Source organism: Manis javanica, chromosome 8 (genome assembly GCF_040802235.1).
Source record: "Manis javanica isolate MJ-LG chromosome 8, MJ_LKY, whole genome shotgun sequence".
NCBI lineage: Eukaryota > Metazoa > Chordata > Mammalia > Pholidota > Manidae > Manis > Manis javanica.
This window is the reverse complement of record NC_133163.1, coordinates 83,109,718-83,126,353: the sequence shown is the minus strand read 5'-3', so window position 1 is coordinate 83,126,353 and position 16,636 is coordinate 83,109,718. Positions and strand designations below refer to the sequence as shown.

Sequence of the window (16,636 nt, the reverse complement as noted above, 5' to 3'; positions counted from 1 at the left end):
GCTAACCAGTCATCTTCCGGGGCCATACAGGGAAATGTAAAGTTGGTAAGTGAGAGAGAAGCCATATTGTTTGAAAAGGTTAGCTTTTTACTTCTTTGCAGATTTATGCCCTGTGGCCTCTATGCCCACCATTTGTCTTGAGGTATCTTTACCACTTGGAGGAATTATGACACTCGGTAAATTCGATATGAGGCACAAATTCTATTTAAGGGTTGTAATTAGGAAGGAAGAAGAAAAGCTATAGAGGTAGCAGATGGAAGAAAACATGGGAAGATTGATTATTTCTTTGACATATCTTCTTGTAGAGTACCTTAAGCATGTATAGGTTTTAAACTCCTCATTAAATTGCACACACACATTAACATAATAGGAATACAGTTACATAACCAAAGCAGATCTATAATTACCAGCTATCTCCAGTGAATCCAAAAAAACAAGTTAGGCACCCTAGGCATCTGTGAAAACTTATCAATGATAAGATGGATATTGTCTAACTGAGTTTGAATAGTTTGAGAAAATATCAGACAAATTAAAACAACACATTCCTGGGAACTGTTCACATCCCATATGTTCTTTTAACATTAGATAGTCTATAGTCACAAGATTTTGGAGCGCTGCAACTTGCACATCTCCTAATTCTTGGTTGAGTTATGACAGTATAGATCCAGTCAAATTTGTAATTTTACTGTATGCACAGGCCAGCTTAGATATCTCTTTCATTCCAATGGCAAGTCCAGGAACCAGTGGGATGAATGCAGCTGCAACTGCAGCACCGCCTGGATCTTTTTTGAGGTTTTTTGATGATCATCTTCTGGTATGTCTCTTCCAGAGAGTGCTGAAGTTCTAAGTTCTTCATATCGTATCTTAGTTCATTTTTTTGGTAGCCAAATTAGGCTTTGATCCTCTGTATAAACACAAACAGACCCTTTGCCCACTGTTTGATATGCCCTTTATACCATTGTGTAGAGAAAGGAATATTATCAGAAAAGTGTACATCCATAGCCAATCATATGACACCTTTTAAGTGATCAAAATTAAGGATATTTAAAGCATGCATTATTCATTGATTTACAGTTAGTTTTATCCTATCAGGGAGTAATCCCCCTTCTCTTTCTTTCTTTCTTTTTTTTGTCATCTTTAATCTACACTTACTTGAAGAATATTATGTTTACTAGGCTCTCCCCTATACTAGGTCTCCCCTATAAACCCCTTTACAGTCACTGTCTGTCAGCATAGCAAAATGTTGTAGAATCACTACTTGTCTTATGTGTCTTGCATAGCCCTCCCATTTCTCCCACACCCCACATGCATGCTAATCTTAATACCCCTCTTCCTCTTCCACCCCTCATCCCTCCCTACCCACCCATCCTCCCCAGTCCCTTCCCTTTGGTACCTGTTAGTCCATTCTTGGGTTCTGTGATACCACTGCTGTTTTGTTCCTTCAGTTTTTCCTTTGTTCTTATACTCCACATATGAGTGAAATCATTTGGTATTTCTCTTTCTCCACTTGGCTTATTTCACTGAGCATAAAACCCTCCAGGTCCATCCATGTTGCTGCAAATGGTAGGATTTGCCCTCTTCTTACGGCTGAGTAGTATTCCATTGTGAATATGTACCACATCTTCTTTATCCATTCATCTACCAATAGACATTTAGGTTGCTTCCAATTCTTGGCTATTGTAAATAGTTCTGCGATAAACATAGGGGTGCATCTGTCCTTCTCAAACTTGATTGCTGCGTTCTTAGGGTAAATTCCTAGGAGTGGAATTCCTGAGTCAAATGGGAAGTCTGTTTTGAGCATTTTGACGAACCTCCATACCGCTTTCCACAATGGTTGAACTAATTTACATTCCCACCAGCAGGGTAGGAGGGTTCCCCTTTCTTTACAGCCTCGCCAACATTTGTTGTTGTTTGTCTTTTGGATGGCAGCCATCCTTACTGGTGTGAGGTGATACCTCATTGTGGTTTTAATTTGCATTTCTCTGATAATTAGTGATGTGCAGCATCTTTTCATGTGTCTGTTGGCCATCTGTATTTCTTTTTTGGAGAACTGTCTGTTCAGTTCCTCTGCCCATTTTTTAATTGGATTATTTGATTTTTGTTTGTTGAGTTGTGTGAGCTCTTTATATATTTTGGATGTCAAGCCTTTATCGGATCTGTCATTTACAAATATATTCTCCCATACTGTAGGGTTTCTTTTTGTTCTATTGATGGTGTCTTTTGCTGTACAGAAGATTTTTAGCTTAATATAGTCCCACTTGTTCATTTTTGCTGTTGTTTTCCTTAGCCCCGGGAGATATGTTCAAGAAGAGGTCACTCATGTTTATGTCTAAGAGGTTTTTGCCTATGTTTTTTTCCATGAGTTTAATGGTTTCATGACTTACATTCAGGTATTTGATCCATTTTGAATTTACTTTTGTATATGGGGTTAGACAATGGTCCAGTTTCATTCTCCTACATGTAGCTGTCCAGTTTTGCCAGCACCATCTGTTGAAGAGACTGTCATTTCACCATTGTATGTCCATGGCTCCTTTATCAAATATTAATTGACCATGTGTATCTGGGTTAATGTCTGGAGTCTCTAGTCTGTTCCACTGGTCTGTGGCTCTGTTCTTGTGCCAGTACCAAATTGTCTTGATTATTATGGCTTTATAGTAGAGCTTGAAGTTGGGGAGTGAGATCCCCCGTACTTTATTCTTCTTTCTTAGGATTGCTTTGGCTATTCGGGGTCTTTGGTGTTTCCATATGAATTTTTGAATTATTTGTTCCTGTTCATTTAAGAATGTTGCTAGTAATTTGATGGGGATTGCATCAAATCTGTATATTGCTTTGGGCAGGATGGCCATTTTGATGATATTAATTCTTCCTAGCCATGAGCATGGGATGAGTTTCCATTTGCTAGTGTCCTCTTTAATTTCTCTTAAGAGTTACTGGTAGTTTTCAGAGTATAGGTCATTCACTTCTTTGGTTAGATTTATTCCTAGGTATTTTATTCTTTTTTATGCAATTGTGAATGAAATTGTTTTCCTGATTTCTCTTTCTGTTGCCTCATTGTTAGTGTATAGGAAAGCCACAAATTTCGGTGTGTTAATTTTTTATCCTGCAACTTTGCTGTATTCTGATATCAGTTCCAGTAGTTTTGGGGTGGAGTCTTTAGGGTTTTTTATGTACAGTATCATGTCGTCTGCAAATAGTGACAGTTTAACTTCTTCTTTACCAATCTGGATTCCTTGTATTTCTTTGTTTTGTCTGATTGCCGTCGCTAGGGTCTCCAGTTCTATGTTAAATAGCAGTGTGGAGAGTGGACATCCCTGTCTAGTTCCCGATCTCAGAGGAAAAGCTTTCAGGTTCTCGCTGTTTAGTATAAGTTGGCTGTGGTTTCATCATATATGGCGTTTATTATGTTGAGGTACTTGCCGTTTATTCCCATTTTGCTGAGAGTTTTTATCATGAATGGATGTTGAATTTTGTCAAATGCTTTTTCAGCATTTATGGAGATGATCATGTGGTTTTTGTCTTTCTTTTTGTTGATGTGGGGTGGATGATGTTGATGGATTTTCGAATGTTGTACCATCCTTGCATCCCTGGGTTGAATCCCACTTGGTCATGGTGTATGATCCTTTTGATATACTTTTGAATTCGGTTTGCTAATATTTTATTAAGTATTTTTGCATCTATATTCATCAGGGATATTGGTGTGTAATTTTCTTTTTTAGTGGGGTCTTTACCTGGTTTTGGTATTAGGGAGATGTTGGCTTCATAGAATGAGTTTGGGAGTATTCCCTCCTCTTCTATTTTTTGGAAAACTTTAAGGAGAATGGTTATTATGTCTTCTCTGTGTGTCTGATAAAATTCCGAGGTGAATCCATCCGGCCGGGTTCTTTGTTCTTGGGTAGTTTTTTGATTACCGTTTCAATTTCTTTGCTCATAATTGATTTGTTTAACTTTTGTGTTTCTTCCTTGGTCAGTCTTGGGAGGTTGTATTTTTCTAGGAAGTTGTCCATTTCTTCTATGTTTACCAGCTTGTTGGCATATAGGTTTTCATAGTAGTCTTTAATAATTCTTTGTGTTTCTGTGGAGTCTGTTGTGATTTTTCCATTCTCATTTCTGATTCTGTTGATTTGTGTTGATTCTCTTTTTCTCTTAATAAGTTTGGCTAGAGGCTTATGTATTTTGTTTATTTTCTCGAAGAACCAGCTCTTGGTTTCATTGATTTTTGCTATTGTTTTATTCTTCTCAATTTCATTTATTTCTTCTCTGATCTTTATTATGTCCCTCCTTCTGCTGTCTTTAGGCCTCATTTGTTCTTCTTTTTCCAATTTCTATAATTGTGATGTTAGACTATTCATTTGGGATTTTTCTTTCTTCTTCAAGTGTGCCTGGATCGCTATATACTTTCCTTTTAGAACTGCTCCCGCTGCGTCCCACAGAAGTTGGGACTTTGTGTTGTTGTTGTCATTTTTTTTCTATATTATCCTTCATCTCTATTTTAATTTGTTCGTTGATCCATTGATTATTTAGTAGCATGTTGTTAAGCCTCCATGTGTTTGCCAGCCTTTTTGCTTTCCATGTACAATTTATTTCTAGGTTTATTCCTTTCTGGTCTGAAAAGTTGGTTGGTAGGGTTTCAATCTTTTGGAATTTTCTGAGGCTCTTTTTGTGGCCTAGTATGTGGTCTATTCTGGAGAATGTTCCATGTGCACTTGAGAAGAATGTGTATCCTGTTGCTTTTGGATGTAGAGTTCTGTAGATGTCTTTTAGGTCCATCTCTTCTAGTTTGTTGCTCAGTGCCTCTGTGTCCTTACTTATTTTCTGTCTGGTGGATCTGTCCTTTGGAGTGAGTGGTGTGTTGACGTCTCCCAGAATGAATGCAATTGCATTCTATTTCCTTCCTTAATTCTGTTAGTATTTGTTTCAGATGTGCTCGTGCTCCTGTATTGGGTGCATATATATTTATAATGGTTATATCCTCTTGTTGGACTGAGCCCTTTATCATTATGTAATGTCCTTCTTTATCTTTTGTTACTTTCTTTATTTTGAAGTCTGTTTTGTCTGATACTAGTATTGCAGCACCTGCTTTTCTCTCTCTGTTGTTTGCATGAAATATCTGTTTCCATCCGTTGACTTTAAGTCTGTGCATGTCTTTGGGTTTGAGGTGAGTCTCTTGTAAGCAGCATATGGATGGATCTTGTTTTTTTATCTGTTCTATTACTCTGTGTCTTTTGATTGGTGCATTCAGTCCATTTACATTTAGGGTGATTATTGAAAGCTATGTACTTACTGCCATTGCAGGCTTTAAGTTTTTGGTTACCAAAGGTTTAGGGTTAGCTTCTTTACTACCTTACTGTCTAACTTAAGTCACTTTTTGAGCTCTTATAAACACGGTGTGATGATTCTTAATTTCTCTCCCTTCTTATTCCTCCTTCTCTCTTCTTCATATGTTGGGTGTTTTGTTCTGTGCTCTTTTTAGGAGTGCTCCCATCTAGAGCAGTCCCTGTAAGATGCTCTGTAGAGGTGGTTTCTGGGAGGCAAATCCCCTCAGCTTTTGCTTGTTTGGGAATTGTTTAATCCCTCCTTCATATTTAAATGATAATCGTGCTGGATACAATAGTCTTAGTTTGAGGCCCTTCTGTTTCATTACATTAAGTATATCATGCCATTCTCTTCTGCTCTGTAGGGTTTCTGTTGAGAAGTCTGATGATAGCCTGATGGGTTTTCCTTTGTAGGTGACCTTTTTTTTCTTTGGCTGCCTTTAATACTTTGTCCTTGTCTTTGATCTTTGCCATTTTAATTATTATGTGTCTTGCTGTTGCCCTCCTTGTATCCCTTGTTCTGTGTACCTCTGTGGTGTGAGCGGCCATTTCCTCCCCTAGTTTGGGGAAGTTTTCATCAATTATTTCTTCAAAGACACTTTGTATCCCTTTTTCTCTCTCTTCTTCTTCTGGTACCCCTATAATGTGGATATTGTTCTGTTTCGATTGGTCACTCAGCTCTCTTAGAATTCTTTCATTCCTGGAGATCCTTTTACCTCTCTCTGCATCAGCTTCTCTGCATTCGTGTTCTCTGTTTTCTAGTCCATTAATGGTCTCTTGCATCTTGCCCATTCTGTTTTGAAGTCCTTCCAGAGCTTGTTTTATTTCTGTATTCTCCTTCCTTAGTTCTTGCATATTTCTTGCAATTCCATCAGCATGGTTATGACTTTTGTTTTGAATTCTTTTTCAGGAAGACTGGTTATATCTATCTCCCCATGTTCCTTCTCAGGGGAAGATGTAGCAGATGCCGAAGCTGTCTGGGTTAGTCTTGTCTGGATCGAATTTTTTTGCCTTTTCATGTTGATAGGTGCTATTGACTTTCAGCTGGGAGAGCCAATCTTTCCACTTGCTGCTGGCCTTTCTTTACTGGGACAACTGCGACCCCTAGTGGCTTGTGTTGAGCAATTGCGTGTAGACTGGGTCTTTGTGTCTTGCCCGGCCAGTATAGAGGAAGCTCCCTTGCTGAGGGCATTGCCAGCCACAGGCTCCTTCTCTGCTATGGCAGTGCCCCAGAGGGGTAATAGATGGGGGGCTGTTTAGCTTTTTACCTCCATGAGGGGTCTCAGAGCTGTTGCCCAGGGTGTTAGTGTGCCCGGGTTTCCCTGTAATTTCCAGCTTCTGGACTGTGACCTGTGTTGTTTCCGTCCAGCTGTTGTGTCCCTGTCCCTTTAAGGCTTTCAAAAGCACTCGCTTTTCTTTGTCACAGGGCATCAGCTTCAGGACCCCCCCAGAGGTCTTGCTGCCCTGTTTCCCTAGTTTCCTGCCCTCCACACATGCACTGGGTCTGCGCTCTGCTGCGTATGGCTAGGGCTGTGTGTTTAGCAGTCCTGGGCTCCCTCTCCCTCCCCGCTCTGTCTCCTCTCCTCCCTCCGGGAGCTGGGGTGAGGGGCGCTTGGGTCCCGCCAGGCCGGGGCTTGTATCTTACCCCTTTCACCAGGTGCTGGGCTCTTGCAGGTGTGGATGTAGTCTGGTTGTTGTTCTGTGTCTTCTGGTCTCTCTTTTAGGATTAGTTGTATTTGTTGTATTTTCAAAAATGTATATGTTTTTGGGAGGAGGTTCCCACTGTCCTACTCATGCCGCCATGTTGGCCTGTATGCACTGATTTTTATAAAATTGTCCAGGTTTATTTTTTCTTCCAAGGTAGAGGATTTACTGAGCTCCTTACTTGTTAATCACTTGGGATTTTAATACTACAAATTGTTTCATTTTGAATTAATTATAGAAAATTTTTTTTTATGAAAAATTCAGGGTCTATTATTGGTTAAAAATACTAAGGTGGTATTTGTCAGCCACCGTAAACCAGTAAATAAACAAACAACTTACATCTTCAGTACAGGTTTGCAATGAATTTCCATCTTTGTGGCTACTGCTTTTTGACTCATCAACATAAAAAACCAGTCAATTTCTCTTTATGAAAAAGAGAAACTACTTTGTTAAATACTAGTATAATTAAGTATTAGCTTGCAGATCTATTTTGGGCTTTTAAGTAGTATATATTGATCAATTTCTTATAATAGCTTATGAATATGAGAAAAACAGACTCTAATAAAAATTGCTGCATGGTATGTGCATCACACAGGAGAAAATAATTTATTCGAAAAAGTGCAGGAAAAATGTAAGGAATCAGTGATGTTGTCTTTGGAAAATCAAATCTGTAAATATGTATCATACCCAGCAGATCTAATCAGGGGAAGAGAGAGAGGATACTTAATAAGTGTCATTCTTTCATTCAACAGCTACCTATTAAGCATACATGCCAGGTCCTGAGCCTTTTTTGCCCATAGCAACAGCCTTTCTACCACTGTCTGACAAAATTAGTTTCCTCTTGCCTAAAGAATATGTAATGGCCTCTCTTGAGGTAGTTGCCTTGCAAAGGATTGTTGATCCCCAGGACCAACTTTCTTCACCTCATTGCTTCTACACCTATAATACATTTAAGTACAAATATACCACGTAAGGTAAGATATAGAGTGTGATCTTGTGACCCACATAATAACACCAAATACTGGTGGGAATCCAAAATAATTGCATTTCCCTCTTTTTTGTCAATCAGTATTATCAGGAACTGGGGAATATGTGTGGGACTGAAATCCAAGGATGTGGGATGAGAATGGAATATAAAGTTATAGCAAGCCAAAGATTTTACTTCAATTCCTGGAGCAGAGATCCTAGAAACCAATGTGTGCTCGAGGGGCTGGATCAGTTGTAATGGTTTACAGCTGGTCTGGTTGTTTTACTGAAACTTGTGCCCAAAGGCAGAATACACAAATTAAGCTGACAGTTTAGAATTTTCCTTTTATACTGTTCAGGAAGATATTCAAATGTTTATAAAGATTGGAATGTTAGAATGGATTTATCATGTAAGACATTTATCATTTAAGACATGTTAAACCACCCTGGGGTAGGGGGCAGGAAACACTCCCTTCATCAAAACAGAATAAATTCTTGATGAAAGCCCTAATATCTTGAATAGCTTTGTGATGACTGCTTTCTCTAGGCCAATAATGACAAAGTACTGTCATTGTACTGGGCTCTTTGAATCCAATAGGATTCCTGAGTGGCAGATACCAAATACTGCCATTTAATTGCAAAGATAAGGTAGGTATGATTATTCGGTGGGCACCAGAGCCTAAGAAGTAATCAGAATGGTAGGAGCTATTGTGATATTTGGCGTTGGTTAGATGATCACGGTGTTCCTAGAACTGAAAGATGAGTATATTACTAAAGTCTTACCTGATTTGTACAAGCAGGAATACTAGAGGTCTAGTGAATAGAAATCTTACTTGTATCACTACAATAGAGAATTGTGGCCCCTCAAACAATCCTTGGACTTGACCTAGTTTACCAATCTAAAGTGAAGGGAAGACTGGATTCTTTTGAGGAAGAACCCCTCTACATAGCCACTGTTTTATACCATAAATATATACATTCTTTTCCTGTCATTCTCCAAAGGGACTCTGAAATAATCAGAATTTTTAGGGGTTGTTAAATGCTGATTCTGAACTGTCACTAATTTCTGGAGAATCAAAATGCCACTGTGGACTATGTTCAGAAGTAGGAGTTTTTGGAGGTTTGTGGCCAATGACATTTGGCTGTGTCCATCTCATGGGGGGCTCTAAGGATTCCTAAATCCATTCTTGGTTGTGTCCACAGTTTGGGATAGGGGTTAGCACAGGTATACTAATAAACTGGCAGAGTATCCAGATAGATTACCTGAGCCATAATAGAATTAGAGCTTTTATGTTATGAAGAGACAAGTGGAAGCAGGATATAATCAACCACCAAGATAATATAGAGATAAACCAAAATAAACCAAGGTAATACTGCATTGTAGGAGAAATTATGGAGATTAGTACTACCATCAAGGACTTGAGAGAGGCAGTTTTTAAAAATTGTGCTAAGAACACTTAACATGAGTTCTACTTTCCTAGCAGATTGTCAAGTGTACAATACTATATTGTTAACTATAGATATAATGTTTTACAGTAAATCTCTAGAACTCATTCATCTTATGTAACTTAAACTTTATGATGAAAACTAACTCTCAATTTCCCTTTCCCCCAAACCCTTGGAAACCACCATTCTACTCTGTGCTTTTATGCCTTGATTATTTTAGATACCTCATACAAGTGATATCATGTAATACTGTTCTTCTGTGACCGGCTTATTTCACTTAGCATAATGTCCTTCAAATTCATACATGTTCTTGCATATGGTAGGATTTCTTTCTTTTTTGAGATTGAATAATATTATAGTGTATTTGTATAAAAATTTTCTTTATCCATCAATAAATATTTGGGTTATTTTCATATCTTAGCTATTGTGAATAATGCTGTAGTGAACATGGGCGTACAGATATCTGATACTGATTTCACTGGATATGATACTGATTTCACTGGATAGATAACCAGAAGTGGAATTGTTGGATAATAAAGTAGTTCTATTTTAAATTTTTTGAGAAGCTTCCATACCCTTTTCCCTAACAGCTGTACCAATTTACATTCCCATCAACAGTGTACAAGTGTTCCCTTTTTTCCACATCCTTGCTAACTTATCTTTTTGGTAACAACTTTGTCATCTCTTGTTTGTTTTTGGTAACACACACAGTAATGTGAGATGATACCTCATTGTGGTTCTGATTTGCATTTACCTGATGATTAGTGATGTTGATCATCTTTTCATATACCTATTGGTATGTTTTCCTATGAGAAATATCTATTCAGATCCTTTGCCTATTTTTTAATTAATTAATTTATTTCTTTGCTATTGAGTCCTTTATATAAATTGTATATTTACTGTCATAGATACATAGTTTTCAAATAGTTTCCCCCATTCTCCTTTTTCACTAAATTAATTATTTCCTTTGCTGTGCAGTTTTTATATTTGATGTAGTTCCACTTGTTTATTTTATTTCATTATCTGTATTTTTGGTGTCATATCCAAGAAAACTACCAAATCCAACATCATGAATCATAGTAATTTCTTTTAGTTTTTATTCTGGCAGTTTTACTGTTTCAGGTCTTGCATTAATACTTTATTCCATTTTGTTTATTTTGTGTGTAGTGTAAGATAAAACTACAATTTCATTCATTTGCGTTTGGGCATCCAGTTTTCCCAACACAATTTTTTGAAGAGACTTCCCCTTCCATATTGTCTATTCTTGGTTTTCTTGTCAAAGATTAGTTGACCATATATGTGTGGGTTTATTTTTGGGCTCTCTTGCCAGATTCATTGGTCTATATTTGTATTTTATGCCAATACCATACTGTATTATTCATGATAGGTTTTTTAAAAATTAAGCTATCATTGATATACACAATCTTATGAAGGTTTTGTATGAACAACATTGTGGTTTCAACATTCACCCATATTATCTAGGCCCCTCATCCCCCATGGCAATCACTGTGCATCAAAGTAGTAAGATGCTATAGAGAGTCATTACTTGTCTTCTCTGTGTTGTACTGCCTTCCCGGTGACTTACCTACATGATTGCTAATTATAGTGCCCCTTGATCCCCTTCTTCCTCCCTTCCCCTCCCCCTCCCCAACTCCTTCCCTTTGGTAACTGCTAGTCCCTTTTTGGAGTCTGTGAGTCTGCTGCTGTATTGTTCCTTCAGTTTTGCTTTGTTATACTCCACAAATAAGTGAAATCATTTGGTATTTGTCTTTCTCTGCCTGGCTTAGTTCACTGAGCATAATACCCTCTAGCTCTATCCATGTTGTTGCAAATGGGAGTATTTCTTTTCTTTTTATGGATGAATAATATTCCATTGTGTATATGTAATACCTCTTTCTCCATTTATCTGTTGAGGGACACTTAGGTTGCTTCCATATCTTGACTGTTGTAAATAGTGCTGTGATAAACATAGGGGTATATATGTCTTTTTGAATCAGGGATCTTGTTTTCTTTGGATAAATTCCTAGGAGTGGAATTCCTGGGTCAAATGGAATTTCTATTTTTTGTTTTGTGAGGAACTTTCATATTGCTTTCCACAATGGTAGAACTAATTTGCATTCCCACCAACAGAGTAGGAGGGGTCCCATTTCTCTGCATCCTTGCCAGCATTTGTTATTTCTCGTCTTTAGGATGATGACCATCCTAAATGTTCTGAGGTGATATCTCATTGTGGTTTTAATTTGCATTTCCCTGATGATTAGTGATGTGGAGCATCTTTTCATGTGCCTGTTGGCCACTCAGATTTCTTCTTTGGAGAAATGTCTGTTCAGATCCTCTGCCCATTTTTTAATTGGGAAATTTGTTTTTTGGGTGTTGAGATGTGTGAGCTCTTTATATATTTTCTATGTTAACCCCTTATTTGGTATGTCATTTATGAATATATTCTCCCATGCCTTTCTGTCCTGCTGATACTGTCCTTTGCTGTACAGAAGTTTTTTTTTTTTAGCTTGATATAGTCCCATTTGTTCATTTTTGCTTTTGTTTACCTTGCCTGAGGAGATGGGTTCATGAAAAAGTTGTTCATGCTTATGTTCAAGAGATTTTTGCCTATGTTTTCTTCTATGAGTTTTATGGCTTCATGACTTACAGATCTTTGGTACATTTCAAGTTTACTCTTGTCTATGGAGTTAGGCAATAATCCAGTTTCATTCCCTTACATGTAGCTGTCTAGTTTTGCCAACACCAGTTGTTGAAGAGGCTGTTATTTCCCCATTGTATGTCCATGGCTCCCTTATCATATATTCATTGGCCATATATGCTTGGATTAATATCTGGACTCTATTCTGTTCCACTGGTCTATGGATCTGTTCTTGTGCCAGTACCAAATTGTCTTGATTACTGTGGCTTTGTAGTAGAGCTTGAAGTTGAGGAGCATAATCCCCCCAGCTTTATTCTTCCTTCTCAGGATTGCTTTGGGTATTTGGGGTCTTTTGTGGTTCCATATGAATTTTAGAACTATTTTTTCTACTTCATTGAAGTATGGGGTTGGTTTTTTTTATAGGGATTGCATTGAATTTGTAGATTGCTTTAGGCAGGATGGCCATGTCGACAATATTAATTCTTCCCATTCACAACCACGGATGTATTTCCATTTATTGGTGTTTTCTTTAATTTCTCTCATGATTGTCATGTAGTTTTCAAGGTATACGTCTTGTTATTTCTTGCCTTTAGGATGATGACCTCCTTAGTTAGGTTCATTCCTAGGTATTTTATTTTAGATGCAATTGTAAATGTAGTTGTTTTCCTGATTTTTCTGTTTGTATATAGGAAGGCAACAGACTTCTGTATGTTGATTTTGTATCCTGTAACTTTGCTGAATTCAGTAATTAGTTTTAGTACTTTTGGGGTAGATTCTTTAGGGTTTTTTATGTACAATATCATGTCATCTGCAAACAGTGACAGTATCATTTTTTTCTTACCAATCTGGATGCCTTTAATTTCTTGGTGTTGTCTGATTCCTGTGGCTAGGACCTCCAGTATTATGTTGAATAAAAGTGGTGAGAGTGGGCATCCTTGTCTTCTTCCCAGTCTTAGAGGAAAAGCTTTCAGCTTTTTGCTGTTAAGTATGATGTTGGCTGTGGGTTTGTCATATATGCCCTCTATACCCATTTTGTTGAGCGTTTTTATCATGAATGGATGTTGAATTTTGTCAAATGCTTTTCAGCATCAATGGAGGTGATCTTGTGATTTTTGTCCTCCTTTTTGTTGATGTGGTGGATGATGTCAATGGATTTATGAATATGGTACCCTCCTTGCATCCCTGGAATAAATCCCACTTGGTCATGATGGATGATCTTTTTAATATATTTTTGAATTCAGTTTGCTAATATTTTGTTGAGTATTAGTCACAGTACTGGTAGGCAGTATGAGTGGGTGCACATCTTAGGTCCTCTAAGTCCTACTTCTGTGTTGTCATTCTGATTGTTTTACATTCTAAAAGCTTAATTATGTTTCCATGGCAAATAACTGATATTTATAGCATTTTGCGGGCTTCCTTCCACATTGTTTATTCAAGTTCTTCCTGACATAAAATATTAGCAAACAATACCGTTAGCAACCAATATCCTGTTTGGAAATTTCTTGTGATTGGCATTATAGATCCCTGTCCAGGGCCATGTGTTAATACAGAATCGTGAATCATGAAGTGAGAATGGGCCTCTCCAAATGTCAATGTAGAGTGAACTCTAGGACTGTACATTGGTGCAGGATGATCCTTTGCTCTAGAGAGTCCAAAACTTCTAGAAATTAGCTGAGATGAAGCCCTGATGTTTCTGGAAACTTTATAAAACTTCCAGAAAAATGAGTTTCTATGTTTGGAAAGTTGATATTGAAGTACTGTGAAATATTTCGTTCAAGTGTGAGGGAGGAAGTAAGACATTATTGTAGAATATACGATATATCATGTTTGGAAAAGCATCATCTGTGTTAAGATTCCTCTTCAAGGATAAAATACCAAGATCAAAGGCATGAATACAGTCAGAACAAAATCAAACAGCACACTCCTCAAGGGTTTATGGGATAGTGTTAAGTTCAGTGTGGAGCATATTTCCTGGGGAGTGTAGCTTAATGTTTGGGAAATGTCAGAGCTGTGTGTAGTGGGTAGAACAAGGCTTATAGACAGACCATCCATACTGTATTCCATGGGACCACATGGTTTTTGAATCTCTAAATTTAGAACATCATCAGCTAGTGTGCCTTTCTCAAATTCAGAGCTGAAAGTCAAAGTGAATTTAATTATAATCCTTCTAGAGATGGAAGGAAAGTAAAATCTTAAAATGTCCTTTGGTTCATTTGAATTGTTTGAAGGTGTGAGAAAAATTTATGTTTTAGCTACAGTTTTTGTATTGGAACTGAGATTTTACTCCTTATTCTTGCAGAAGTTGGAAGGCTTCTATGGGCAGCATGTGATTGCCAGCTCTGAGAGCTGATTCCACCCTGTAGGCTGGTCATGACTGGCAGAACCTTGCCTATGGCTGAATAAATAGCCCACCTTGTACTGCTGAAAGCATAGAAACATTTTATTACACTGAGTTCTGTGTGTTAATTATTGGCTTTTGGTCCATTAGAATAAAAAGTTTTGTTAACACTTCCATAAGTAACAAAGCAATATCAGGAGATTTCTTCTAAGTTTACTTTTATTGGAAATGGTTCTTCATTGTTAGCAGCAGAAAATCTGTCTCATTGCTTATTTCTGTTCTCCCAACATCAGTATACAATATTTCCTTTAAGAATAGCTGAACAAGAAGTGAATCTTTGTTATTCATTTCTAGAATATTTCAAATGTTTTGACATTAAGTTATTATTTATTTTATTATTGATCAGGTCTCTCACACTACCTTCTTATCAGTCTGTACTTCTTTTGAGTTGAAGCAGTGCATGCTCTCCTTTCTCATCTTCACTGTCTCTTTTTTATTTTTCTCTTAGGAGGGTAAAATTAACTATAAAAGTAATTTGTGAATATAAAAAAAGATAATGTTTCAAAGGATTGCAAACACGTCTCTCCCTGTAAATATTCTTTTCCATGGGAAATGCTCAGCATGGTGTTGGGGGTGCATTAAAAAATGATAGCAGTTATCACTTTTCTAGTTACCATCATTAGTATTGTTTTCACCCAGTAGTCTTTGATCCTATACAAAAAAACATTTATGCAAAATATTATTCTCTCCAAGTGGTAAGAATATAGTGTTGGATTTGAAAATATATTTTGATAATGGAATAAAAAACCCATATATTTGGGAATATTTACAGTTTGCAGTTATGAATAGGTTATGTTTCCAGTTTAGTTTATAGGTCAGAATGTAGCTAAACTTGGGTTCACATAGTGGATTTTCTGATTACACAAGGGATCAAAAAATTATCCCTTGAAGCCATATACTGATTTATCAGTCTCTTTACAGAATCCTTAATCTCTTTGTTTCTCAGTGTATAAATGGCTGGATTCAGGAGAGGTGTGATTACTGTGTAATACACAGTGAGAAACTTTTCCACCCAAGTGATGCTAAGTGGCCACAGGTAGATGAAGATACAGGGTCCAAAGAACAGCACTACCACTGTGATGTGGGAAGAACAGGTGGAGAGTGCCTTGATGCCCCATTCTTAGAGTGAAGGCGGACAGTTATGAGGATATAGGTGTAGGAGGTCAACAAAAGAATGAAGCAGGTTGTTGCCAAGACTCCACTGTCAGCATTTATCAATAATCCCAGAGTATGTGTATCTGTGCAGGCTAGCTTGATCACCAAAGGAATATCACAGAAAAAGCTGTCCACTATTCTGGGTCCACAGAAGGGCAGGTCTAAAATCATAGCTAGTTGGCGCATGGCATGCACAAAGCCAATGATCCATGATATCAGAACTAGCCAGATGCACCTCTGTCTGTCCATGATGCTGGAGTAATGGAGTGGCTTGCAGATGGCCACATAACGGTCATAAGCCATTGTCACAAGCAGCACCATCTCACCTCCTCCAAAGAAATGTACAAAGAGGATCTGTCCCATGCAGCCCCCAAAGGAGATGGTCTTAATTGTCTTTAGAAAGTCTGTGGTCAGTTTAGGAGTGGTTACTGAAGAAAGACAGAAGTCAATAAATGAGAGATTGGCTAAGAGGAAGTACATTGGAGAATGAAGATGAGGGTCATTGATGATTAAGAACACGACAAGGAGGTTGCCCACAACAGTCATCAGGTAGAGTACAGAAAATGGCAGTAAGAGGAAGGTCTAGTAGCTCTCCTGAATCACAAAGTCCACGAAAAATAAACTCAGGCGTCACAGAGTAGTTTCTTTCCTCCATGTAGTATAGTGTGTTATAATGCGATCCAAGGAAAGGATGAACTAAGAATATCTAGAATGGAAAGAAGAACTTAATGTTCACTCTCCAGAGGGCAGATAAGTATTACTCACGTGCAGAATTGAAATCTGAGCAACGTGCTAAGCTCAAAATTGAAAATAAAATTTTCTTTTATTTATAGGTGGGCAAAGCCTAATGACTAAGAATGGGAGCTGAGTGTAGAGGTCAGGCCAAAAACTTTGCCTGTCAGAAGTATAGCTCTTATGGGCATGAAACTGAATATATTGATTAAAAATGTCAGTAGTAATGTATTTCATAAACAGTTGTCCAAGGCTTGAATCTACCTCTTCTGCAGGGAGAATGCA

The 16,636-nt window shown here is 37.6% G+C and overlaps 1 pseudogene; it reads right to left on the bottom strand.

The window, feature by feature from the left end:
* Window positions 1-15,302: 15,302 nt before the first annotated feature.
* Window positions 15,303-16,274, bottom strand: LOC108391961 (olfactory receptor 4K3-like; annotated as a pseudogene).
* Window positions 16,275-16,636: the final 362 nt, after the last annotated feature.